At 39.3% G+C, this 27,846-nt stretch overlaps 1 protein-coding gene across 2 annotated transcripts in view; it reads left to right on the top strand.

Annotated features, from left to right (window-relative positions):
• LOC145997487 (monocarboxylate transporter 2-like) overlaps window positions 1–27,846 on the top strand; it is a 356,030-nt gene that overhangs the window by 59,794 nt on the left and 268,390 nt on the right. The gene's annotated exons all lie outside the window — the stretch shown is intronic.

Consider the following 27,846-nt stretch of genomic DNA (forward strand, 5'->3'; position numbering starts at 1 on the left):
TGTGACTGTGTACATCCCTCGCGGCTTGTTTAACGCGTCTTTACCTTTGCAGTGGATGACACTGCAATCAAGGCGTCGCGGGTTCGATTCCCGATGAGGAGACCATTTAAGCTGCTTTGGGTGCAACTTTAAGAAGCAGACGCATCCGCGAAGAGCCTATTTGCACACGAAATGAACTCCAGAAGTTGTGAACACGCGCCGATGTCGGTGAAGGGCTGAATCCGACCGGACGACTGAAAAACAAACACGATCACTTCTGCACACATCGCTCGAGGACCGATCGTGGCAAATGTTGTATTTGCTGATCGGCTTAGTTAGCTTTCGAGCGCCCGGCGGTTTATTCTGTTAAATTCAGAGTTTGCACTTCCATCATTTCCTGTGGAGTGACGTCATTTCCTCTTCGAATCACCAGAAACGCATAGGCGAGAGGATTTCGTATGTATGGGGTGCGGTCGGGGTCATGTGTATAATACAGTGTCAGTGGCGGATCCAGAGGGGGTGCACAGGAGCACGCGCCCCCCAAAATGCTAGAGCAAATTATACTCGTAATATGTAATTTACGAAATCAATAAAAAAAATTCTTATTAAATATGTGTACACTTTTGAAAAGTGGGGTACCGTTAAAAATTGCTGAGTGCCGAACATAATTTGAAGTTGGTGCCCCGTGGGCATTGTTAAGTTGGTGCCCCCATACACCATTCGAAGTTGGTGTCCCCGAACATCGTTGAAAGTTGGTGCCTCTCGAACATCGACTATGTTTCTTTCATAAATCGTTTGTAAAGTTTCTCCCTGTTCTTTGTTCCGTCATGAAAGAATGAAACGGCGTGAAAGTAAAGTTTAAAGCGCATTATCCTACCCAACACTGTATGCAGGTTAGAACATTAGAAGTTTGCTTCACCTGTTGTGTGTGATTCCAGTCACAACGGCTACAGCTGAGCGTTCATTCTCCAGTCTGCGAACAATCAAGACCTACCTTAGATCTACAATGGGTAATGAACGATTGAATGGTTTGACTCTCCTGAACATCCATAAAGACAATTACCAAGTGAAACCAGAGGAGGTTATTGACATATTTGCAAGGAAACGAAAACTACAGTTACAGTATTTGTAGGGTGAGGTAAATGTCTTTAGTAAGTTCCAATTATTTTACGATTGAAAAGTTAAAGTGGTGTCCAAATTACTAGCAGCTTCATCATGTATCATGCAGGTTACCGAAAAGGACTCAGGTGCTGCATTAAACTAATTATAAAGCAAAAAAGAATTAAGAAATGAAGTAAAATGTGGGGCGTTACCCCCACACCCCTATACGCCTTCATGGCGTGCTGCTAAGCACAGGGGAACACTTTACCTTTACCTTTAGTAAAACAGACTGTTTATAATATGAATTTACTTCTGTAACTTGTGCGTTTCTGTTTTCGTAAGGAATACGCTATGTTTAATATATTGTTGTCTTTTTTAGAATGTAATTTTTACATATATTTGTTCTTAATAACTTGGCCGCATGTACACTGGGAATCTAAGGAAACGCCCCCCCCCCCTTACGGTTATGCAACCCAGAATTTTATATCATCTAGTTTCGCCAGGCAGAGCAGCTCCCGAGAAACGTAGTGTTTCCAACTCTTGAATCTAGCCACAGATTCACGCGACCGGGTGGAGATCTTGCTTTCCTCTTGATTTGATTTCAACGGACAACAAGTTTATTTTGATAATGTCTCTGGTAATAATAACAAGTGTTATTAACATTTATGCTTGAGTTTTTATTATTTTACCACTTCCAAACGAATATATGAAGAAAGAAGGTATCACGGATTTCGCTATCGCTCGGATACTTGACACCTCCCATGAGAGAGTCCTGCAGACGAAAAGATAGCATTATGACTAATTCTGTTATCTATTTTAAAAAAAAAGCCCCTTCCGATAGCCTAAAGTCGCCTTGTAATCAAGCGGTCCTAGATACAATTCCCACTGGTGGCCCACCACTCTAGATCATACACTAATCCTCATCGTTGCGATTAGCCAAAAGTAAAGTAAAAAAAGGAAGATAATAATAGTAATAATAATAATATGAATCTAGCCCCCATGGTTTCTTTATGACTGTCCTCTTATCAATTTCATGGGGTCATCATTCATCCTCATTGTTGCGATTAGCCAATAAATGGTAGAGAAGCTGCGAAAAATAAGATGTAAGATAATAACAGAATTTTCTCCGCAGAAGGAAAAATAAATGCTCCAGAAAACATGCAATACAGGAAAAGAGTGTCCTGTAATGTGAGTCTGTAAATCAAATGTAAATCACGAATGAAGAAGTTACGTGAAGGTTTCATCTTCTACGAAGCAATACAGGCTTGGATGGCGCAGTGGTAGCGTCGCCGCCTTGTAATCAAGGGGTTCCGGTGGAGGCACAAAGGGGTTCGGATCCCACTTTAAACTGTAGGTCCAGTCCCGATTAGTCATACCGTGCATTGTGGACTTAAAACACCAAATCAACAACCAACCAACCAATACAGGGTTGGAAACACTGCTCCTCTCGGGAACTACTCTACCAGGCGAAACTAGATGATATAAAATTCCGGGTTGCATAACCGTCAGGGAGGGCGTTTCTTTCGAATTCCTGTGTACAGATGACTGGAATTGGTACTTAAGGAAATATTAAAGTATAAAATACTTGTTTCACCATGGTAAACTTTAATTAAAGTAGTACTGTAATCTTCATTAGTATTTATGTGTACACTTTTTGGAATTGGTGCCCCCCCCCCAAAAAAAACCTGGATCTGTCCCTGGTGTGTGTGTGCGTATGGGTGTATATAAGGTGCGTATAGTCTAAGCTTTCTGAGATACCCAGGGGCTAGAGTGCAGAAGAAAATTCGATAAGAAAATGAGCATAAAATTGTTCATTTCTATATAATTGATTTGGTTGGTTTATATTCCTGGTTCAACTCGAGACATTTCACGTGCCGTATCAAAGCTGCCTCTGAGGTCACAGTGTTTCTAACCAGCTACGATTTAAGTAATGCCCTGAACATTACACTGTGATTCTTTATTATTTAGTCAAAATATTGTGTTGGAAAAATATTTATGATGTCATAGACAACTAGTGTCAGATCGACAACTAGACTAACCTTGATGTGCCACGACCTGGCAACATTTAACAAACTGATAGATTCATCAACAAGCATAAGATACTTTAGCAACGGGAAAATAGTGGTAGAAAAATATCGAGAATAATGGTAATATGTGGTTTATAGTTTATAAATTGTTAAAAGATTTTATTAAAATAAAAACGGTTTATAAAAGTGAAATAGTAAGTCTTGTTTTCCACGCGTGGTGATTACAAGAGTTTAATGACAACGACAAATTAAGGGTAAATTCCTGAGCTGACTGAAAGGTACGTAACACGTGGATTAAACCGCGTTTGGTATAGTTGAAGTCCTGATTCGAACGCCATCTTTGACACAGCTCAAGAGGAAGCCGACCGGACGCGTATCTGGTTTCGAGCCACCACCTGTTTTTTTCTGAGAAGCGATGTCGTCACTTTTACCTGCAGTGTTTAGACAACCATTCATGCACTGCGACGTTATACTACCAAGGTCTCCACGTTGTATAAAAGAACATAACAGAATAACACGTTAAATAAGCTGAATTGGCAACATCGCATTTACTCCACGTGGACTTGACAAGTACTGTCATTTCCTTAGACGGGCGATATTTGTGGGAAACGTTTAAGGGGATGATATAACTTGGGCTCCAAGTGGATTTGACATATGCTTGTCAGAGGGGAACTGTTCATTCGGAAGATTGGCGTTCGTATCAGGACTTCAACTTTACAACCTGTCACGTTTCCCGCGCTTACTGATCGTTGGCATTTCTAGCAGAAACCACGCCGCGTTTCAGCTGCAGACCGGGGAAGCCGGGGTCAGGCTGCGATTAAAATAACACCACGCTTGCAAAACGAGCTTCTTCAACAAGACGCAAACAAAACACGTGGCAACAGCGTCTACGTAAGCGCCTCTCTTCTGGCTTCCATTCGCTCGTCGCTGCCTAGCAGACTACAATTTCCTCGTTTCCGATTGGCACAGAAACTGTCGAGCGATCGCTAGCGCGGGAAACGTGACAAGTTGTACCAAACGCGCTTGACTGGAAGGGTGCACCCATCGGCAAAATAAATAGTAGGCGAATTGTCTATACTTTTCATTCGGTCAATGTGATGATCACATATTGAAATAATAACATCTGCTTCGCATCAACAGAATTCCACGCATAGTACGGGCAATATCACTTGAATGTTTGGAGTTACGAAGAGCTCCCCCCTAAGAATCTTGAAGAGTCCCCCCCACCGAAAAAACTCCTATGGGCGCTCATGCACTTGACCAATGAGTTTACTTGAAATATCGAAAGAAATGGAACACTTATTTATTTACTTGTAATCAGTTATTTACTTGCACACCGCCTGTGTTTCATACTAAGGGTTAGTGGCGGCGATTATAGGGGGCGAGGTGGGCAGTTGCCCCCCCCCCCACACTTTTTGCCACTTTGTCCCCGTTCTATGCTATACCTTATGTACAAAAGAAAAGTAAATTGCACCCCCTAGTTTTTGCACCTTGCAACCCTAGTTTTGGAACCCACAAGGACTATGTTGAACATCTCCAGCACACGCAAGAGTACACAGATTCTAATTGTTTCTTTATTTATCGTGTAGGCAAAGAAATTGCCTTTATTTTGATGTATAACACACGTATACTAAGACCAAAAAATAAATTGTTTCACATTGTTGAAAATCACATAAAATGCACGGGTTATTGCCAATTTAAATACCCTGGGATTCAATGTGTTTTAAGACAACACAGGATGTACAATAGAAAATAATTTAAATAGCGATGGACGATAGTGACGAAAATGCTCTTCAAACTTGGCTTGACGACGCTTTTAACCCCGAATCAGCTAATATCCTCAGGCGTTGAATTGACAAAGAAACTGCCCCAGCGTTGGTAGACAGTCGTAGACAATGAAGGAAAATATATTACTGATTAAGTTATGTGTTTTGTTCATCTCAAATTAGTATCGAATGAAAATACTTTTTCCAAAGTGAAAAAAAAAACGCCACGAACATGAACCCAATATTATTCTGCAGCAACTTATGGACTTAAATTTTGATATGGAAGTAAATCTGACCACAAGATATTTGTGTTAAAAAATGTAGTGGTCGATTTCAGTGAACGGGTAAATTCATCCTCTTTTTGCACCCTCTCAGTGTAGGTTTTTTTGTCAATAAACATATAAAGTGTATAAACGAGAGATCAAGAGTTAATATACTACATAGGTTGTAGTCTGTGCAAAGCTGCACTATCGATGTTCAACTGTTTTGGTTCTCGAATATTTTTTTGTAGCACTTGTGTTCGTCCGAGTGAGAACAATAAACTTGCCCCCCTAGAATAAACTGTAGATGTTCTTTTATTTAACCAACACTCAGGCACAACCTCTGCACACACATGTGTGTATGCAGGGTAAAAATCTGCTGTTATAAGTCAATTTCACATTTATATTCGTTCTTCAGAAAGTTCTAGAAATTGGGATAATTTGTTCTCTCTCGTTTGGTGACCTCTAGTGACAACCTTGAGAAGCATCAAGTGTAGGGTTGTTATAAGTTCAGGATTTGCCGGGACAGTCTCGGAATTATATAGTTAGTCCCGGTGACCAGAAAAGTTCCTTCGGGCCACACTAATGTGCCGGCCCACTTCTTAATCTATTAAAACAACATTTCTTGATTCTGGCCAAGTGTGATGTACATGAATGAGTCTATTAAAAGCTAACGATCATTGGTTGACGAGATTAACTCAGTACTGAGGTATGACAGGTATCACTAAACTGATGTCATGCTGTAATATAGCCTAAATATTGTTAAAGATATACTAACGATATTATGTACTAATTTTTTGAGTAGATTTACTCTCCCGGATTTGCTGTTCAAACCGTCCATGTGGCGGCGCTAGTAGCGTCAATATTGCGCTCTCAGACATATCGCAAGTGACGTGCCTTTTTTAGAATCTTGCGCATGCGCAGGAAACTCTTCAGAAATGGCAAAGCTTACCAAGTGAAAAAAGGTAACATACAGTCTAGATTCGACCTGTATCTTCTCGCATGCACCACAAGGGAAAGGTGTAATTTTCCGGAGAGTTAGCTCCCGACCTAGTTCCCTGAGTAAAACCCATGAAACCGTAGCTAAACCAGAGACCCAACCTCCGGAAAAGGCTCTGGGCACGAAGCAGTAACCGCCAAACGTTGTAAAAAAAAGCGAAAAGGCGGCCTCGCGGCTGCAAAGTCCGCATGCATTTTACATAGAGCGTCCCTGCTTCGTTACTAACACTTGAGGTGAAGCTCGGGTAAGGTCGGATTACAACAAAGTACATTGAATTATGCAAGTTGCCTACTTCCAGGGGGAGAGTTCGAGGCCTACGGAAGAAAGTAATTTCGTCTTTGGTTTATACAGCTATTCTTTCGGACACGTGGGGAGCTCTTATACTTTTCCTGTATAATATTCTGTGGCGGTGGATGTAACTGAACAAGAATCCACGATACTTCTTTCGGAATGGCTTTGGAATAAGATTCCGCATACGGTCAAGTGTTGCCAACTTAAAATTATAAAAAATGTCCAAACGCTAATATGAGGTGAGCCCATGCGGTGCCCCAGCTTTAATATATACTCTAAATAAGAACCAACTCTTTGGCACTTCTAAACCCAAAGGTTCGTTGCCAGTAACATGTATTTCATCTGCCTATGTCCAGGATAGGCAGAGTGAAGACCTGGAGTTGAAAGTGGGATCCGAACAGTTGTGAAATGCCCGGGGATCGAACCTGGATTCCAGAATCCAACAGATTTCTAAGTCAATGTAATATTTACTGCAAACATAAGCTTCAAACTGCAATATGAATTTAAGTAACATTCCCTGCAGTGGGGGCGATTAGGGGGCGTGTACGGGGCAGCTGCTCCACACTATGGCCTCTGAATCAGGGTTGTTAAAGGTTCAGGAATTTTAAATAAATTCAATTCCGGTCCGGGAAAGAAAAAACAGAAGTGTAAATGGGTTCTAGGACAGTAAAAAACATTTTTGTGTTTAAAGTATTTGAATTCGGTTCATGATACCTTTTTTCTGGATCAATTTAAATACGGTCCGAGTTTCATATCTAAATGAAACAATACGCAACTTGACCGAATTTAAATTGAGTAAAAGGTGCTGGTCCTCTTGCGGAACCCAATAGAATCCATTGAATTTATTAATTCCTCGACGTGTTAACAACCCTGATTACATCATTGCCCCGAAATAGTTTGAATTCAATTGTTAAGTCCACTTTATGCACATACAGGCTAATCCGGACTGGACACAAAAACTCCTACAGCTTGAGAACTCTTGGTAGTTTGCAACACTGTCGGGCATTCCACCCACCAACTGTGCCGTAATCAGGTTCCTGAACAATTCATTACATTCCATTCCATTCCGTGCTTTACGTGGTCTTATATAAACTTCCTGACTGTCTCCGCGGGTCATAAATCGTCATGATTGGTCAGCCTTGACCGCCAGTGTCAGGGGACCAACCTTGTGGGCCAGGAACTCTGTACGTGTTTGGAATCTGAAGACAGCAGAATTCGTTTCTTCTCCGCCATTTATGAATGCATAAAGCTGCTCATGGAATGGACTCTATTGAAAATTTAGAAGGAAAAAACCGGTTTAACGTCGGAGATACGTAAAGCATATTTATTGAGGTCGTTATATTGAGTTCATATTGAAAGAGACATTTGTTACGCAGTTGTATTTAAAATGTGTACTTGTCGGCCTCTTTGATTATCTTAACACACTACGGAAATAGAAATCGTTGGTAAATGAATAGGGATATTTTTGTTTTTGTCAGAGCAATCCGTCGTGAAAAGTGACGTAAAAGCAGTGATGTGCGTCTACGCGTAAACAACGATAGTCTACATTCTACACGTAGACTATTTTATACACGTAGATTACGTAATGTATGTAAACAACATGGCGAAAGGTGATAACTTAGCAAAGGGTGCCCTGGAATGAAGAGAAAATTATACTGCGTATCAGTTGCTGATGTGTGAAGAGAACTTTTCATACTCTTTCTTCCAAATTTGAACAATTTCTCACCTAGGAAGAAACCTAATACAGGAAATATTATAGTGTTTTATGGGGAAAAGACCACTCTTGCCTCACGACTGCCATCTGTTGTTGTTATTTGCATACTATTTATCTTCTTTCATAGTTGATAATAGAAGAGAAGAGGAATTTTGTTGTAAATAGTATTATTTTCATTTCGTTAGGAACCAATATACTTGAAAATGTCACTTTCCCTTCATGAAACCTTTGAAAATTAATTTTAATGCACTTTAGATTGTCTACGTAGTCTATGTAAACTACAACCCAATGTAATCTACGCGTAATTACGTGTAGACAACGCATGTAGACATAAACTTATAGTCTACTGCACATCACTTCGTAAAAGTAACCAAATAATCTACTAATCTTCCGTGTAAGCAATGTCTTGCCGATACCTTCTCACATACAAGGCCTGCGCACATTGTATGATGTCATCAAAGGTAGGTCATTGGTTACGACACGAAATAAGTATTACAGCAGCAAATGTGTTATTTAGGTGGAAAATGACTTACTCTGAATTGAATATCGATAGTGTGTGGAGAAAGTGCAAGAAAAACCAGGGGCGGGTTAAGGACTGGGGCTCCGTGCTCGGAGGGGCGCCAAACCGGTGTGTGTAGAAAAAGTGCAAGAGAAACACATTCCCAACGGTAGCGCTGATATTTTGTTGTGACCATTACCTATCAGTGATGAAGGTACACGGAAACCGCAGGCCTAGGTGAGGGTGAACGAGGAATCAGTCCCGTAGCTAGATATTTTGACGCCCTAAGGAGGATTGTGGTTTGGCGCTCCCTCCCCTCCGCCCGCACTACCAAGCACCAACATTTTGTATGCGTCCTTCGAATTTTTTCTTATGGCATTGTTTGTGATATTTACATCCTACAAATTTTGATATCCCGAAAGAAAAACTTTTTTAAAATAATGTAGCTAAAATTCAGAGATTTGTAGTTTGCATTTCTGCTTTTAAAAAGAAGTTTAGCACATTTAAGAATATTTCAGCCATTTCTTAGTGAATGAAGAACGATTTTGGGAAACACAAAATTCCAGAATATAAGTATATAAATAAAAGAGGAGGAAAATGTTTAATAATATAAATAAATAATACAATATGCAGTATGTTTTCAGTAGAAAAATTTGTAATTTAAATGTATCGTGTTGAATGGTGACATCTATTTCTCTTGAATGGAGCGAACTCCCAGCTATGGGCCTGTGACGAATTGAAGATGTGGCAAAAACATAGACGTCCATTCATTGCCTAGGACTCGAACCTAGGCATTTAATAAAGACTGATGTGGAATCGTATTAGGTTTTAAACATCTTTATGGTTAAATTTACAGGGGAATGAAACCTACCATTGTGTCTCCCTTGAAATTTTAGCCAATTTTCATGTGGCACGTGACCACATTCCATTTAAGAAAAACTAAAGTTTAATTCAAGATGGCGGAGTTCGCCATGTTGGTTCCCCCCTTTGTGTCTCACGTTTCAGCATCCGTATTTGTTTTATATGGGTGTTGCAACACTTATGGACCACCGCGTACTTAACAAAGACGCTGGGTACGAGGCTAGGATTCTTGCAGAACAGAAAACATTCCAACTTGTTTTAAATTGCAAAAGTTCCGAGACGGGAGCCATGTTTATGTAGCACGGGATGGATCTCCAGGAAGACGCCCGGGTGATTTACTTTGGCTCCGAGGGAATCTTTCGCCTGGCATTCTAAGAAGTCGAAGCTCTCGCAAAGGCGGGAAGTTGCAGCGCCCCCCGGGGGAGTCCCCGTCTTGACGCGCGTTTCCGCTAATTGGAGCTGCGTGTTGGTTGTCTTGGCAACTGTTGCTGCTCGCGGCTTCTTCTGTCGTCGAATTCTTCTGTCTTTTGCAATCAGTGATACCACCGCTCTTTTTCTCTAAAAAAAATCCCTCTAAAATCCCTTTATGTGAGAAAAGTGATTTTCATGTAAAATATCTCTTTCATAAAAATCCTGTTTCAAAAGAAATGTTTCCTTTTTTTTCTAGGAAACATTCACTTAAAAATATTCCATTAAATATTTTTTCTTGTCTACTAAAATAAATTTCGTGTTTTCATTTTCTAATCGAGTCCCGGGTTCGAATCCCGACATGGATGTTCTTTATGAGTGTTCCTTCATCTATTTCATCACATCACTCACCCTCATCTTCGCGATCATCCAAAAGTGGCAGAAAAGCGAAGTAAAATAAACCAAATCGATTAACAAAAGTGAAAATCCATTTTCTGATCTTCAAAAACGTTACAGGAAAATATTTCGTTTTGCAAGAAAATATTCCTCTGTAATATAAGAAAATCAATTTTTCATTATTGGTTCCTTTTATTTAGAAATGTTTAATGAAAATTTTATTTTTGTGCCAAAAAAATTCTCTTTCCCATGAATTATATTTCAATTTGTCGGGAAGAATTTTCCAATTTTTAGAAATTCCCATTTTTATGATAAATTTCCACATAATTCAAAAATTTATCTTATTAAAAATATGGATTTTTCTAAAAAGGAACTTTGTATCTTCCATAAAATATTAAATTCCCAAATAAAATTATTCTATTTCAATGAAGCACTCAGTTTCTCGAGAATATTTACAATTTCGAACGTAAAGTTAGAGAAAAAAAATCTCTTCCGAATAAAGACTATCTTTCGATAAAATGACTTATATATGTTAATCAAGGGAAAAATCCCTTTAGGAATCAAAATTTCCCCTTCACGAACAAAAGATCCCTCAAGTGAGGGAAATTTTCGTCGTTCACCACCTTTCGTAGATCACAGTGGAAGGGGGGAGAGGGTGGCACATTCCTTGGCGGGTATAAATAAAGTCACCGTCAAACTTCGCTTCAGAAGAGAATGGGGGAACAGATTCTTCATCCCTTCAAAAGAAACGAGGCACGAGATAAATTCCCTCCCGTCACTTCTCACTTCCCACTCCTTGGAAGTCCTTCCGAACTTCGCACTTTTGAGCGCCTGACAAGCAAAATCGGGGAAAGCCATTTATTAATTCTAACCCGATGAGAAACTCCCATGGAACTCGGATTCCTAGCGTAGCAGCCTGGAGATATAATTTATTTTGAAACGTCGAACTGCACATTCACTTCATATTTTTGTATCTACTAACGATTTTCTTTATTTCACAACTTGTCAGGGTTAAAGCTGGCTAAACGCTCTAAAGAAGCGACGCCAATTTAAACTTACAGGTTTATATTCTGTGACTTTGCTCGATTTTCTTTATTTCGTAACTTGTTATTGTCGGGATTAAAGTTGGCTAAATGTTCTAAGAAGCGAGGCCAATCTGAACTAACAGGTTTATATTCTGTGAGTTTGCTCGATTTTTCTTTGTTATTTCGTAACTTGTTATTGTCGGGATTAAAGCTGGCTAAATGCTCTAACGAAGCGACGCCAATTTAAACTTACAGGTTTATATTCTGTGGCTTTGCTCGATTTTCTTCGTTATTTCGTAACTTGTTATTGTCGGGATTAAAGCTGGCTAAATGTTCCAAGAAGCGAGGCCAATCTGAACTAACTGGTTTATATTCTGTAACTTTACTGATGTGATGTTGTGAAGCAATGGTGCACAATTGTAAGAAATGGTTGTTTTGAATGTTAAGCGGCGTTCAAAGGATCTATTGGGATAATACTAAGATCTTACTTATGACGTTGCTTGATTCATTAAAGGGTATGTAGTTACATTTTACAGTTACGAAGTGGTTCTAGTAAGTTCTTATTCTGATTATTTTGTAATTCTTCAATGAGGCACGTAGCCAGAGGGAAGGCTCTGGGGGTTGAACCCCTTCCCGAAATCCTATAAATATTAAATTTAAATAGTCTATAGTGGTAATTATTTTTTTACTTCATTAACAGGATTAAACATGTATAATATGTTGTAATATACTGAGAAATCCTCTTCACGCCTTTTATCCCCACTCTTTTGCCTTTGATGGTGGATGCTGATAAGAGATGAGCCCCCCTCTCCGAAATAAAATTCTGGCTACAGACCTGTCTTCAATTTCATTTTCTAAATCGCGTGAATTTAGTGGACTCGCGGAGGTCTGATCGGAAGGGCGTCTGACTACCACGCGGACCCGGGTTCAATTCCCAGGGTTCATGATCTAAGGTTGGAATTTTTCCGGCCTTTTCTATCCATAAAGCGGCTCTGGGATTCACCCAGCTTCAAATATATGGGTACCTTGGGAGTGGGGTTAAAAGGCTGCCGGAGCGTGGTGCTGATCACTTCCAAAATGGTAGAGATCGAGAATGTGTGATTGATTGGTTTATTTATTCTGCCACTTATGGCTAATCGCGAAGGTGACGATGGGTGATGATATAATGAAATTGATGAAGGGACACTCGTAAACAACACCCACGGCACCCCTGTGCTAACCACTCCGCCACTTTAGTAGGCTGCTGTTCGCCTTATTAAACTAAGGAACTAAACAACGTTGTAGTTGTTGGCGAAACCCATTGACGTTAGCCTCGCAAACCATTCACGTTAGCCCCACAAACCATTGACATTAGACCCACAAACCATTCACGTTAGCCCCACACAAACCATTTTCAGTAAGGTTAGGTTAGGCAAGCATAGTTTAAAAAAATTTTAAAAAAATACTCGACACGTCATGTTCTAGTGAAAACACGGCGAGTTTGAAACACTGACTACGGGGTTACGTCATCTAACCCACGGAACATTGTGCTCTCGTGCAGAAAGCAAATGGCGGCAGCAGAAACAGCGTGTCGGACAGAGATTTTCGCAGAAAACAACATGCATTCGCATTAAAATGGATCAAAACTACATTCACGAACTTCCCCAACGCTACAGAAAATTATTTGCGTAAGTAACATCTCACCTATATGAAAGTGTTACCGAAACACTTTGCAGGGTAAAAAAAAATAAGAGGGGCAGGGATTCATCAAAAGTAGCTAACATATACGGTTTGAATTTGTTAATGTAATTGACGATAAAGAATACATAAAAATTACAAAGAAAATGTTTTCACATACGCAATATTTTAAACATAGATTTCGAAATATAGTAAAATAGTGGGTAAGGTACAAAGGTACATTAAATGTTAGGGAATTAGTTATTTTCAGGTGTTATCTAATAGCAAGAATTTCACTTAATTAGAATGTGCAACACTGGTGTCATCTCTTGAGCATTTTCTTAAACTTACGCATTTCCATTTCACGACGGAGAGTCTCATCAAAAGTACCATTTTAATGATTTTTGACTGATTTTCTGCCATTTTTGGGTAATCGCGAAGATACCATTATTGAGATGCGGTTATAACTAATTCTTGAAGATATTTGACAACATCAAAGTGAAATTTACCTTGACAGTGAGGAACTCCGGAGGAATTTATGAAGAATAGTTGCAAGGAGGGACAGAGAGGGCACTTGCCTCCCTGAGATATTTCGAAAAAGGTCATGTAATTGGAATAGTGAAATTGTACCTATATTTGATTACAGGCTGTAGTAATGTGCAAGAAAATAACCAGAGAGCGTTTTTACCAATGCATATTCATTATCAAGCTTACGTTTAGTTAAGATCGCCAAACTTTTTATAAAAACAACTGACCTGGAAAGCAAATTAATGTCAAAGAGATGAATAATTGAATGTTTATTGAATAACGAGAAAAGTTGACGGAAGTAAAGTTCCTGATTAATATTTTGTGCACATTATAACCAGTAGTATGCTTAAATGTTTGGTATAGTTGAAGCTCTGATTCGAACGCCACTTTTCTTCAAAGAAAGGTTTGAGAGATCGGTTTCCCTCTGACAGCCAACAAGTCCACGTCGAGCTCGGTAGATCCTCCCCTCAAACCTTTCCCACCAATAGCGTTCGTTTTAGAAACTGACAAAACTTGTCAAGTCCACGTGGAGTAAACGAGATGTTGCCATTCAGTTTCTTAAGAGATTTCATAACGTGAGGTTTGGGGTTATCTTTGCTAGGTTGTGTTATTGTGTTGAGCTATTTTCTTTTTATACTGCAGGTAAAAGTGACTACAGCGCTTCACAGAGCAACAGAAGCTGGTTTGAAACCATATACACGTCCGGTCGGCTTCCTTTCGAGCTGTGTCAAAGATACCGGACTGGCGTTCCAATCAGGACTTCAACAATATTGTCCTTCAAAGCGGTACAATCCCAATATAATCCTTACCTTCCATTAAGTTCGGCGTAAATGAATAACTATCGATTATAAAACAAATGCCAAACAAGTATATTTTCACTAATACTAATATTTGATAAGTCTTTCAGGGAAGGATCGGGGCCCCCCTGGAACCGCCTTAAATACGCCCTTGCTTCTTGGTAGTCCTTCTCCGATGGGGAAAACAAAGAGCTTGTCTTCAGCAGAATGCAATGATCCACGTCCTGCTTTTATCATGAAAGCGTCCGCCGTATTCTTAAAGACTCGCTTTTCCTTGGCGTCTGTCCAGAATTGGATTTTCGGTGTCTCTCTGTATCAATATTTGTCCTCCGACATTTCACGATGAAAGTTAAGGCGCTCCCGTGTTCCGTCTGCAATGATAAAGCTGCCGAAGTTATCCTACACGAGAGAGCGTGGATGGGACATGAAAGAGTTAGAGAAAAAAAAGGCTGTGTTCTTTATAGCCACCGGGTACTTGTTGGCTCTTCATTTTTACGATGCGAGGTAAATTTTTATGAAGACTGAAATGTTTGGTGAGGGTATTCTTACATACAGAATGTTTGCCGAAAATTATCCTCATTTTTTGTTGTAATTCGATCTGATGTGGTATATCTCATCTCGGCGACTACATTCCTTGTTTCAATCATGGGCGTAACTTGTGACCCAGGCCTATTAAATTAGTGAAATCATAAAAATTGCTCATAACTTTTGTTCTCAGATCCGATTAGGTTAACAAAAGCACCAATAACTTTTACATTTTAATAAACCTGCAAATTTTGTGTGTGGCAAGCGCCCCCTTGCCCCCGCCAAGTTACGCCTATGGTTGCAATGCCAATTTTACAAGATCAAATTGTTGATGCTAGTGTGCTGCTCTCAGGGTAATAATCCACGTATTCTACATAGGCTACAGGGTTGACTGTCAAATTTCTCCGACAGAGGCGCCAAAGTAGTTGTGTCGTTCGTCATTTTGCTCCCGTATGTTTTACATTGCTGCGTTTCCTAAAAGTACATTGACAGAGTTTCACCATAATCCATAATCAAAATGTGTTGTTCAACCCTTTGTGATAATAGGGAGTTAAAACTTTACCCAAATATCATTCTTGGAAGATATGAAAAGATTAAATGTATCCCTTATATAAATTTATATTACAAAGGCACCATTTTAACTAACAATGCCCAGAAATGTGATATCTTGGGGAAAAAATATTATTAATATAGAGGCACAGGCAAATATCACCCACTTACAACGTAGGGGAATTGTATTTTGTAATATACACAGTTTTTCTTTTTCAGTATGATATACGAGTATTCATTGTCCTCTCTTTTTAATGTAAGTTATAAAGCATTGACGGCGCATATATCGTGCTCGGGCATAATTTTTCAGCTTAGATTAAGCATGTAATTTAATTAATAAGAGCACGTTTAGCTTCAAAATTTCTATATACAGTCATTCCATACGAAATCAACACAGCCCACAACCTGGCCATCTGCGATTTTCATGAAATTTGGAGAGTTGAAACTGTGCATGGAACTTAGTAACTATGAATTTTTTTAGTCTCGTGCGTCTTGTAATTGTTAAATTATTCAAGGTCAAAATTCGCATAATTTTTTGACCTTTTTGAGCCCGCTTAGCTATACTACAGCGCCTAGAATAACGTAGTGTGGAAAACGGCATGCTTCTGCGCTCTCTGGCTGGTTCCACTCGAAAATGACCCGCTAGAGGCGCTGGTGTTGACCCCGGTGCTTGGTGTTCGACTGCTTATAATGGAAGTAAATGGAGTTTTCGCTGCAACGTCTGATTCTTTTACATGAAGCATTTCTATGAATGTGATAATTGATATGATATCTGGTACAGTGGTCGCGAAGATATTAACGAACATTCTAGACAGTCGACCACGTCCTGTTATCGTCATACTTTCGTTAATAATACGGGAGAAAAAATACGCGTGGAATGCTCTTGGCAACTAAATTTATGTGTATGAATTAGGTTCATTATTATTATCATCATCATCATTTCTTTTAAAGATATATACATTGAAGCATTTGTATTTTTGATATTTACTGTCTATTTTCTTCCGCTTTAAACTAATCGCGGCGATGATGATAATGATGATTGCATGAAACGACAAGGGGAACCCCACAAAACTTTCTTAGTGCCATCGACATGAGTGTAAAGCAACTTTCAAACAAATGGGACAAGCGACACGGGATGTTCACACTGTCACACTAGTCACACACACTTCCAGACTGTAAAATAGCATTCATTGCACATGAGGGTCCAAACAGCAAACGACACGTTCATATGGCGTATTCGCGTGCTACTTGTTACTTCGGTCGGAAAGCTCCTTAAAGGAAGGGTGCTGAGACCGAACCGACGCGCTACAGGGGGAGTTCCCAACTAAGTAAAAAGCTACATGGTGCCTTCAGTATATTAGCAAGCGTTGCTTGCGAACAACAGATAGGCGACACGATAAATCGCACATTACAACTACAGATCTAGGCGACACGATAAGCCACACGTGTCGCTTTGTCGCTTCCGCGTCGCTCAAACTGGGCCATTTCCTCAATAGCTTGCAACATGTTGCCGTGGTTTGTTGTTCGCGCATACGCGATGCAATGAGTGTCTTGCTTTAGTGAGATTGCGCACCAAAGCGTCAAGCGGAACGCGACACTTATCGCTTGAGGATTTCACCAACCGAACGCTGGCGTGAGCTTCCCGTCATGCCGCTACGATGTGAAATGTTGCTCTTGATTGGCTCGTTTCCATGCACTTCGGTATGAAAGTTGCCTTGGACCGAATGACCCGTGTCGCTTTGGTGTGAAATCCTCGTATCGTTTGTGGCGTGTCGCTTTGGTGTAAAATCTCCTTGAGGAAACGGTGCAGTAAGAGTTTGTGTCCCTACGGTTCGAAAGGCTGCATTGATTTCCGACTGCTCGCTTTCAAGCGACACTTGTGGTTTGTCGCCTCGGTATGAAATATCTCTCAGGATACTATTTATATTCTAATAACATAGAATATAAACTCTAATACACGTCCAAGACCTGACGTCCGGAATCACATTGCGATGTCTCTTCTTGTGTTACGCATGCTATTTATTTATTCATTTTATTTTACTTTTCTTTCCAAATTAATGCCATTTCGTGACTGCAAATCACTCCACAAATATAACTGTTTCCATCAATTCAGTTACCGCCTTTCTAGAGAAACAAATCTACACAATTTATTCCAAAAACTAACTAAGCCGCATTACTTTCATAACAAAATTAGCACATGGGTCGATCGCACTGCCATCTACTTGTCATCGTCTCGGGGAACCAGTTTCTTGGGTCGTTTTCCACACTACGTTATTCAAGACGCTGTAGCTATACTAAATGTGCTGTAACGCCGCTCCTATTTCGCCTAGAAAGCTCAAATAAAACCTATTGTACAGGGAATTGAACGAGCTTTTCAGTGATATATAACAAGCCTACCTTTGGATAAAAATATAATTTTGTCACGTGACCTTGACCTTTGATCTTGAATATCTCAAAACAAGTCATCACCAAAAATCGTGAAAAAATATATTTTGTCCCTCATGCCATACTATAAAACATATCAAAAAATCATTCTGGGACTGCAATGGGACCAGAAGATACAAAATAATATGTGTAACTATGTGACTGATAAAAGCCCCATTATATGAACTATGACGAGTCAAATGTCCCTTAACACCCCCCACAAAATGTGAAGGAGTTATCCTGGGTATAATTGGTCATGAAAGAAATAGGTTAGGCACAGGGAGATCCCTAGCCGTGTGTGTCAAGCGCAGATCCGGCATATTGTTGACCGCCATATTGAATTCAACGCAAAAATTTAAGAGGAAAGGGCGTGATGTGATATATCAAATCAGGCTAGAATTTCACGAGAAATGAAGTGACAAAGGTTTTTCCAACTTATCTTTAGCCAGTAAAAAGTTATTACTGCAGGCTTGTAACTATTTTGTCCTTTTCGAGTTGTTAAAAACAAAGCATCAGAATGTTCCTAACGTGTTAGGAACTCATCGAGATCACGCTGACATTTCGGGAGAGAAAGAAGTATACGCACCATTGCATATGATTTTAATCAGCTACTTTCACCAAATAGTTGAATAGTGAAGAATATTGGGAAAAGTATCTCAAACAATTACGTGACACTTCCTTTGGAATGAAAAAATCTTGAGTGACGAGGCTCATTTTTATGTTCACGGTGACGTAAATAAAAATAATATGCAACACCTGTGATTAGATAATCTACAGTAGACATATCCCAGCCGAATGGTTGTTGCTGGTAAGCTAATGATGTGGTATAGTGTATGGAGAACTGGAATGGTTGGTCCATATTCAACAACGGAACCTTAAATAGTGACGGCTTCTTGGATTTGTTAAGTGAACAGGTTTTTCATCCTTGCTTACGGGATATGGCACTCTTCCAGAGTTTTGAAACAGGACAGAGTGTGACCACACTATGTGAACATTGTGACAATTTCTTCGTGGTAATTTTCTAGGTAGATTGATGGGCACGCGGGGATCTATTAAAAGGACTGCACATTCCCCAGATCTAACATCTTAGGAGGACTTTTACCTTCAGAAACATTTGAAGAGAATGGTGCATGCACTAAAAGTCCCTGATATTGACCATCTGAGAGAAGGCATAGTTGCTGCTTGCGATGTTGTTGCACCTTCTACCTTGCCAAATGTTCTATTTGAGTGTGAGAGACGTCAACAAGTGTGCTCACAAGAACATTGACAACATTATAATGTTCATATATCGCAAGTGAAAGATATGCGTATAGATTTTTGCTGGTTGAATATATGTTGGAAAAACCTTTGTCACTTCATTTCTCGTGAAATTCTAGCCTGATTTGATATATCACATCACGCCCTTTCCTCTTAAATTTTTGCGTTGAATTCAATATGGCGGTCAACAATATGCCGGATCTGCGCTTGACACACACGGCTAGGGATCTCCCTGTGCCTAACCTATTTCTTTCATGACCAATTATACCCAGGATAACTCCTTCACATTTTGTGGGGGGTGTTAAGGGACATTTGACTCGTCATAGTTCATATAATGGGGCTTTTATCAGTCACATAGTTACACATATTATTTTGTATCTTCTGGTCCCATTGCAGTCCCAGAATGATTTTTTGATATGTTTTAGAGTATGGCATGAGGGACAAAATATATTTTTTTCACGATTTTTGGTGATGACTTGTTTTGAGATATTCAAGATCAAAGGTCAAAGTCACGTGACAAAATTATATTTTTATCCAAAGGTAGGCTTGTTATATATCACTGAAAAGCTCGTTCAATTCCCTGTACAGTGGGATCCATGAGTATTATCTTGCAAATTGTCCATCACCATGTTTGTGTACTTTATTTGACCCAATAAGAGCTTCAAGAATTAAAAGAAAACTCAAAACAAGCTTTTGACAACTTCTGCACCAGCATACATAAAAATCCATCGCTTAAAAACACATGGGATGTAAGAGGAAAGTTAATGAAAATAGTCATGGACAATTTGCACGGTAATACTCATGGATCCCACTGTACAATAGGTTTTATTTGAGCTTTCTAGGCGAAATAGGGGCGGCGTTACAGCACATTTAGTATAGCTAAGCGGGCTCAAAAAGGTCAATTTATGCGAATTTTGACCTTGAATAATTTAACAATTACAGGACAATCGACACTAAAAATTTCCATAGTTACTAAGTTCCATGCATAGTTTCAACTCCCCAAATTTCATGAAAATCGGAGATGGTCAGGTTGGAAATTGCACATATCTGTGTTGATTTGGCATGGAATGACTCTATACTTAAATTCGAGAACAATTTCCTATCGCAGGCTTATGCAAACAAAATGCATCCTGCCATCTGTAGTCAGATGTGCCTCTCAAATGTACGTCGATAAGAATCATATTTACTGACGCATATATTTGTTTTGGAGTCTCCGAGGTGATATTTAGTGGTTCCATTGTGAAGTCCATTTTTGGGACTCAGGTCTGACATATCATTGACAAAAATTCCACTTTGAATTGTATTTTAAATTCGTATTTTCCTGTGTGCCGAATGTGGGTCGAACTGAACAACAGATGTCGCTAGTGGGCCATAGCAGACATTTACTGGCAGGACAATTTAACTCTGTATATTTGCAGAGATATTGCACTGATACATACTTGTACTTGATGCAGAGTCTGAAGAAGACCTTGCTAGAAGGTTGAAACGTTACGTTTAGTTTATGTTTTTAAATAATATGCTGACCAAGGCAGTAATTTATTTTGAGTTTTTCGTCATATTATGGCAACAAGGCTTAATGGTGTATTCATACTGCATATTAATGGAATAAGTGTTGTTTCTTTAGGTTTTCATTGCAAATGCCTAGTGAAAATGAAAGAAATATACCCGATACAATTCTGTGATGAAATATGGATTCCATACTATTATCGGTCATTTAAATGTCACCCTCTTCGCACCCCCCCTCCCCTTAAGGGTGTCTTGGAGTTGAACGCCATTGCGAGTGTCGCTATTCATCTTAGCGACCCCGAAAACTATGGATTCCACACTAATATCGGTCGATTTCGATTATTTTTACATATCACCCCTTCCCATCAGGCCCGTATACAAGGGGGGCCGGGCCATGCCCCTCCTCGAGCCATGAAAAAAAAATAATTTGAACGTATAAAAACCAACAAAAATGACGTTGATGGTTTTTTTCAAATTTTGCATGATTTCGATTTTGTCCTTGCGCAAATGAATAGGTTGTTTCTGGACAGAGGCAGGCTCTAGAAGTCTGCAGTCTGCAATATTGGGCTATTTTAGTTCTATAACCATTGATGCAAGATTATCAGACCGTCTGATTTAGTCGGGACAGTCCATTCCTTTTAATCATGTCCCGACCTTTTCGCCTCGGCTCGGGCACAAATGTTTCACATAATTAGAAAGAGTGGAATTTTCAATACTCTTTAAATTATGCATGAAAGGTTCCTCAATGACTACAATACAAAACCAATCATACAAGGGGCATTTAGCTCTCAACCCGCACCGCAAGGTCTGTGATCTCTTTTCGCCACCACTGAGCAGAAGGATAAAAAACTTTTTCTTTCTCCAACATCAGGGGTTTTCTGCAACTCATGTTCATTCTGCCACTCAATGGTTTAGGGTTAATTAATATTATGTGAATAGGAAAATCCACTTCACAGCAGAATCGTTGCTAGATTTTTGGGGCAAAAATTTGCCTGAAGTACTTTTAAATTATGTTGTTATTTGTCCAAAACACTCAAGAAATTAAGTACAATATTATTTACGAAATTCTTTCGATCAAAATTTGTTTTTCTGCAACTTTTCTTCTTTTCTACTTGTAATTGTCTTGAACATAAATACACAGTGGTGTGACCGTACAACAGACAACTTTCAAAGTGTGCAGAAGACATCAAGGCCAAAATATTCGATGCTACGAGCCGTTGAAAATGGCATTTTCTATCCCACATGTACGATTATAATCATGTAACCCCATTTAATAGCTTCTTGGTTGCCACTGGCATTTACTTGTACTGTCGAATAAGATTCTAAAAGCGAAAATACACCATAGAGACAATATTATGCCAGCAGACACACTGGCAGGGTGAAGTCACTTAGCCGTTCCCTTCCGATAATTTATTTACAGGGTTCGCACTAACTCCAAAGTCCTGGACAACTGGAGGAGTCAGTAAAACATGGATAGGACTGAGGTCATTGGTAACAAATGATATTTTAAAAACGCTTTCAAACCTGGAAAAGTCAGGGGAATTAAATGATTTTTGCTTGGCAGAATCTGTAACCGGAAACACTTTTCGTTTTATCTTCCCAACAATCTTCCTTTTTGGGTAATATTGCTTATAAAAAGGTTTTTTCATTTTATTTTTAATTTTTTTTTCAGTTCAAGTGTAACTCTTAAATTTTTAGCATGCTAAATCATTACACAATTATGTAAAATATCTGGAAAAATCAGGGACTTTGCAAAGTGGGTGTGAACCCTCATCCAACCTCCCACACACAATGTTGCTTTTAGTAGGCTATTTGAATTGTTTGCATTATGCACACATGTAGTCTACCCGTACCATACACTTTTTTTTCGCTCTCTGACAGAAACAAATGTCAGTGTCAACTGCAAATAAATGTCACGTGGTTGAATACATATTGGTTAGAAAATGCTGTTCTTCAACATTTCGTAACAAAATGAGCAAAGTTCTCTACCCACCCTCTCCTATACACCCCCATATATATATATACAGTGTATAATATGAGAGAAAATGTATTTAAAATTCGCCTATGGGTCTGGTCCTCCCTCAAAAAAAATCCTGGGTACGGACCTGCTTCCCACCCCCACCCCTAGCGGTGCCAGGGGATTCTTAACCCCAAAGTATTTCTTTCCAGATTGCAAGTGATAGGACGTGTACCAAGTTTGGTTGAAATTTATCCAGGCGTTCGAGAATTATGCCGGAACATAATTTTTATACACACACACATCCATTTTTATATATATAGATTCTCAGTAAATTGTACTTGTCGTTTTGAATTTACTACTGTTAAAAATTAAGTTATTCGATATACGTGTACTCGTTACGTTTTGGTGAATTTCACATAGCAATTGAAAGTGTAATATTTATTGCCGTTGATAAGTGGGTATGTGGGGTAAAAGTAGCAGTTTCTTTAAGTCCACTATATGCTCCGATAGCCTAATCGGGAGTGTGACTACAGTGTAAAGTGGGATCCGAACCACTATGTGCCTCCACTGGATATCGAACACGTGATCTCTAGATTACAATGCGATGACGTTTTCAATACGCCATAAAGTCCTACTTCTGGAATAAATGAGAATAAATAAAGAAATAAATTAAGAGAGAGAGTTGTGAAAAGCAAGAAAGGAGGAAAGGAGAGATATGAAGAAGACATAGTAAAAAGGGAAAACAAGAAACCAAAGGAGAAAAACATAGAAATACGAAACCTTCGAGGAAAAATTGAGACAGAGATTGAGAGAGAAACGGGAAATATGGACTGAAATAAATAAGTAATAAGAGATATTGAGGGAGAAATCTCATTCCTGGCGCCGAGGTAGAAATCACATCGTAACTTCCCAATGAAAATTTACTGCGAAGCAGATCCGGAACAATGTCCCAAGAGAGGACGTCCTTTCGTGTGGTTGCACTTTCCCCCACTCAGCCTCACCGCGAGCGTAGAGGAGCAGCTGACGATTCTTCCCCTGATTTCACGCTTCGGCGAATGTGGGTCGAACCGAACAACAGATGTCGCTAGTGGGCTGTAGTAGGAGTTTACAGGCAAGAAAAGTTATAGCTCTATGCTTGTAGCGTGTTGCGCTCCAGTACTTACACAATAATATTTCTTTCCTTAAACTTTACTCGGAAATGCTTTATGGAACTAATTGTTTGTTTAGATTTTAGAGCGATACGAATACTCATCAATATTTATACATATTTTCAATTAAAATAAGTCCGTAGCACAAGGTAAGAATATTTTAGTTCTCGGACATTATAGTTATGTTATATTAGTTATATTTGAGTTATGGTAAGGGGTTGGACCCTGTACAGTGGCATCCGTGAGTACTACCTTGCAAATTGTCCACCAACATGTCCGTGCACTTTATTTTACCCAATAAGAGCTTCAAGAACTAGAGGAAAACTCAAAACAAACTGTTGACAACTTCTGCCCCAGCATACATAAAAAGCCAACGCTTACGAACATACAGATGTAAGAGAAGTATTAATGAAAATAGTCATGGAAAATGTGCACGGTAATACTCATGGATCACACTGTACAATGTGACGGGTGCAAAATAGCATAAGTGTTGACGCACCTAAAATTTTAAATTCAATCAAGCAATCAGTAAATAATACTTTTTAAATAAGTGAAATGCATGATATTAATGAATTATTGGTATGCATTATTATGATGCATGAAGTTTTTAAAAAAAGTAAAGTAAAAGTAAAGTGTTCCCCTGTGCATAGCACCACGCCATGAAGGCGTATAGGGGGTGTGGGGGTTGGTGAACTAAATCATCATTCGAACAAAACTTCTCTCATTAGTGATTTTTATTACAAATCTTACACTAACAGTGCTACGGACTTATTTTAATTGTCAATCTGTATAAATATTCATGAGTATTCTTATCGTTCAAAATTTAAGCAAACAATTATTTCTGTTGAACATTTGTGAGTAAAGTCTAAAGAAATAAATATTATTATGTAATTACTACAATGTAACGCACTGCAGGTATGGAGAAATAAGTTCTCTTGCCTGTAAACGCCTGCCAAGGCCCACTAGCGACATCTGTTGTTCGGTTTTTTAAAAGTTGGCGCTTCGGGGAATATGTTCTGCAGCGGTGGTCGCGCAATTAACGCAAAATAGAATACAAATATACACAAATAACATTTATTTGTCCAGTTTTTATTTTTTTACCTGAAGTAGGGGGGGGGGGGGAGGAATCCACACCGGTTCGATGTTTCATTTATCATAACTTTTTCCTGGGCCTTAAAAACAATGCTAAACCTGGAAGTAGTAATTTTTCCTTTGGTTAGAAGCAGAGAGCGTTGTTTCTACTTTCCTTTTGTTTTGCACTTTTTGGCCATTTTCATTTTTCAGTATTTCTTGCAACTTTTGTAGCATTTTGTATCATTGATTAGCGTTCATTTTGCTTGTTCCTTGTTTCGTGAATTTTAAATGCATATGCTACCATAACTTGCATGTTAGAGTTTTGTAACATGGCCTTTTTAGCACAATATTATTCTTAACTGAAATCTTTGGCAATAGAATAAATAAATAATTAATTGTGATCATGGGCGTCCGGAAGGGGGGGGCAAGGGAGACCGTGACCCCCGGAAAATGAAATTCAACCAAAAATTATGTATTTCACACACATAATTTAATTTTATCCACAATAATATGTGTCAATTATTGCATGAACACAATAAATTCAAATTTTAGGAATGTTTTTTTTAGGGAACAATATTATTTTTTGAGAGAATGAACCTTGTTTGCCCCCCTGGAAAATCGCTAAGATAATCAAAAAATTCTTTCCTCTCAAATACATTACTTGCCTCTCGCTGGAGACAATCCTGCGGACGTCCATGATTGTGGTAAATTTATTTATCTTCCAGAAAACTTTAAAAAAAACTTTGGGTAACGCCTACTTCGAAGTTCCCTTGCTGGCAATGTTAATGTTAATGTTGCTATAATGTTAATATGTGGCTTTGAAGTAAAATTAATCAAAACATTAAAAAATTAAGCATGCGAAACACAACTGTATTTTCCGATGCTGACTACAGTCAATTTTGAGATTTTTTAGGTCATAAACTTCACCCCAGTTGAAATCGTGATTTTTAAAAATCAAAAGTGATAAATCACAACTACGTGATTTCCTAGTATCGCAATGTAACAGCAGAGTGGTTTTGAAGCGCTCCGGTAGATGGCTCTAGTGGACGCCTAACAAGCACGGACTGCAGTGATAGTCTGCCGTATAGAAGATCTTTGATTATGAAAGTGCTCAGGTTACGCAGTTGTAGGAAGAACCGACGAGTATGTTTTTTATATCTCGAACGGAGATGAGAGATCAGACTCCCAACATCCGCGGTTGCCATGGAGACGGGTTATGTGGGAGTGGAACTCAATCCTAAAGCTTTGAAATCCTTCCGTGTGCCATGAATGGGGAATCCGTCGCTGAATAGAACGGGACTCGTTTTTCGCTCTGAAATATTCACACCTGGTTAATACGGACGCAGCGGGGATTCATCAAATTTTCCACGAACGGAAGGTTCATAAATCACGGATTTGTACGGACCTAATTCCAATCCCAGAGAAAACTGACGGCATGTATAATTTTACGCTCAATATACCCGTGATTAGCGATAGCTTCAGTACTAATCTGCATGCAGCGTCACAGACACTCAGTATCAGAGTGGCAAATGCTATGGCCGTGGTTGAAACTAAGTTTGGATAGGGCCTACAATTTGAGCTCATAAATTGGAATAATTAACTTAGGGAATGGGAAAAAAGTTTACAGGATTGTTTGTGGCCAACCTGATGGCAAGAGACCTTTGGGAAGGTCTAGACTGTTTCATTTGTACTTTTATATTTCTCCATGCGTATAGAGGATGTTGCTATTGAACACTGACAAATTTTAACCTCGACCACAAGGAAAAAGAACCTTCCGTCAAAAGCGTTCGTGCATCTTCCCTTCCGTTATCGGTGCTCAGGGCAGTGTTGCCAGGTCACTTCATCCATTTCATCAGTTTTTCATTTCGTACTTACCCGTAGAGGCACAAAAGCGACGTAAAATAACTAAAATAGAAATAGATTTTCGGGTGGGATAAAATACAACCATCTAAAAATAGTAATGTAGTAATAGTAATAAAATAATAATAATGTCCTAAAACAATTGAGTATCGTTTGGCATAATTTCACAGTTCGAACAGCACTTTTCATGGCTTGGTGGAGTTCCACTCTACCTCTCCCCTCCATGTTCAAGTAAGATGAGCAGGAAACGTGTTTTTGAGCAGGCCGTTGGAAGTTCCATAGCAATAGCTTATCAAGGAATTCTCCCGAGAAATCAATAGGTCTGGCAACACTGACGTTAGCCGCGCTGAAGGCTCCTTCCCCCCGTCCTTTTCCCTCACCCGCCAGCGTGATGAGGTTCTGCGTAGGTTTCTTTCCTTGCGGTTCCACTATACCTGGGGGTAAAGGCTGCCGGAGCATGCTGTTGATCACATCACTTTTTTCCCATATGTTTAAACATTTAGCTATTTTGTGGAAAGTATTAGAACCAAACTTCTAAACCAGAACTTCAGTAAATTATTCACTGAAACTATAATGCTGGTTTACCTACGTCACCAGTCATTCTCCATCGCACCCTTTTGACTCCCCGATTGTATGGAGAGAGTGCGAGGGAGCCGAAGGGAGTGGCTATTTAAGAACGCATGGTCTACGTGCTCAGTTCCACCGCTGCAAACAGCGTTGGCGGGAGAAAACTGCTTGATCCTTCCTGCTTTCGTGCTGCGCTTGGCAGAGGCAGTGTTACTACATGAAGGGATTTTTTTTGTGCAGGGAAATCTATGTCCAATTTTAGGTTAAAAGGAGATTTTATGAAATATAGTAATTGTCGGAAGATCTGAATTTGTTTTACTACTTGCATTGGTGCTTGTTTATATCCTAATTAATCTCGATATATACAATAAATAAGAATTGTTGTGGTAAACCAGGTTAAATATTCAGAATACGCCATTGTCACCTGGATTCTGTGCCGAAATCGAGACTACGTGGAGCCCTACTTGCAAAATATCTGTGTGGCTTTATGGTTTCGCGCAATGCACAAGGGAGAACTTTACCTCATACATACAGGATGTTTCTGTGACCGTGTTACAGACTTGCAGGAATGATGGAAGGGAACAAACGTAACAAAATGAGATAGAGAACCCTAGTCCGGAAATGGCTCAGTCAGAAGTTACAAGCCAAACCCTTCGAAAGGCAGGCAA

The sequence above is a fragment of the Lepisma saccharinum genome, chromosome 13, assembly GCF_977018435.1.
Source record: "Lepisma saccharinum chromosome 13, izLepSacc3.1, whole genome shotgun sequence".
NCBI classification, from domain to species: Eukaryota; Metazoa; Arthropoda; class Insecta; order Zygentoma; family Lepismatidae; genus Lepisma; species Lepisma saccharinum.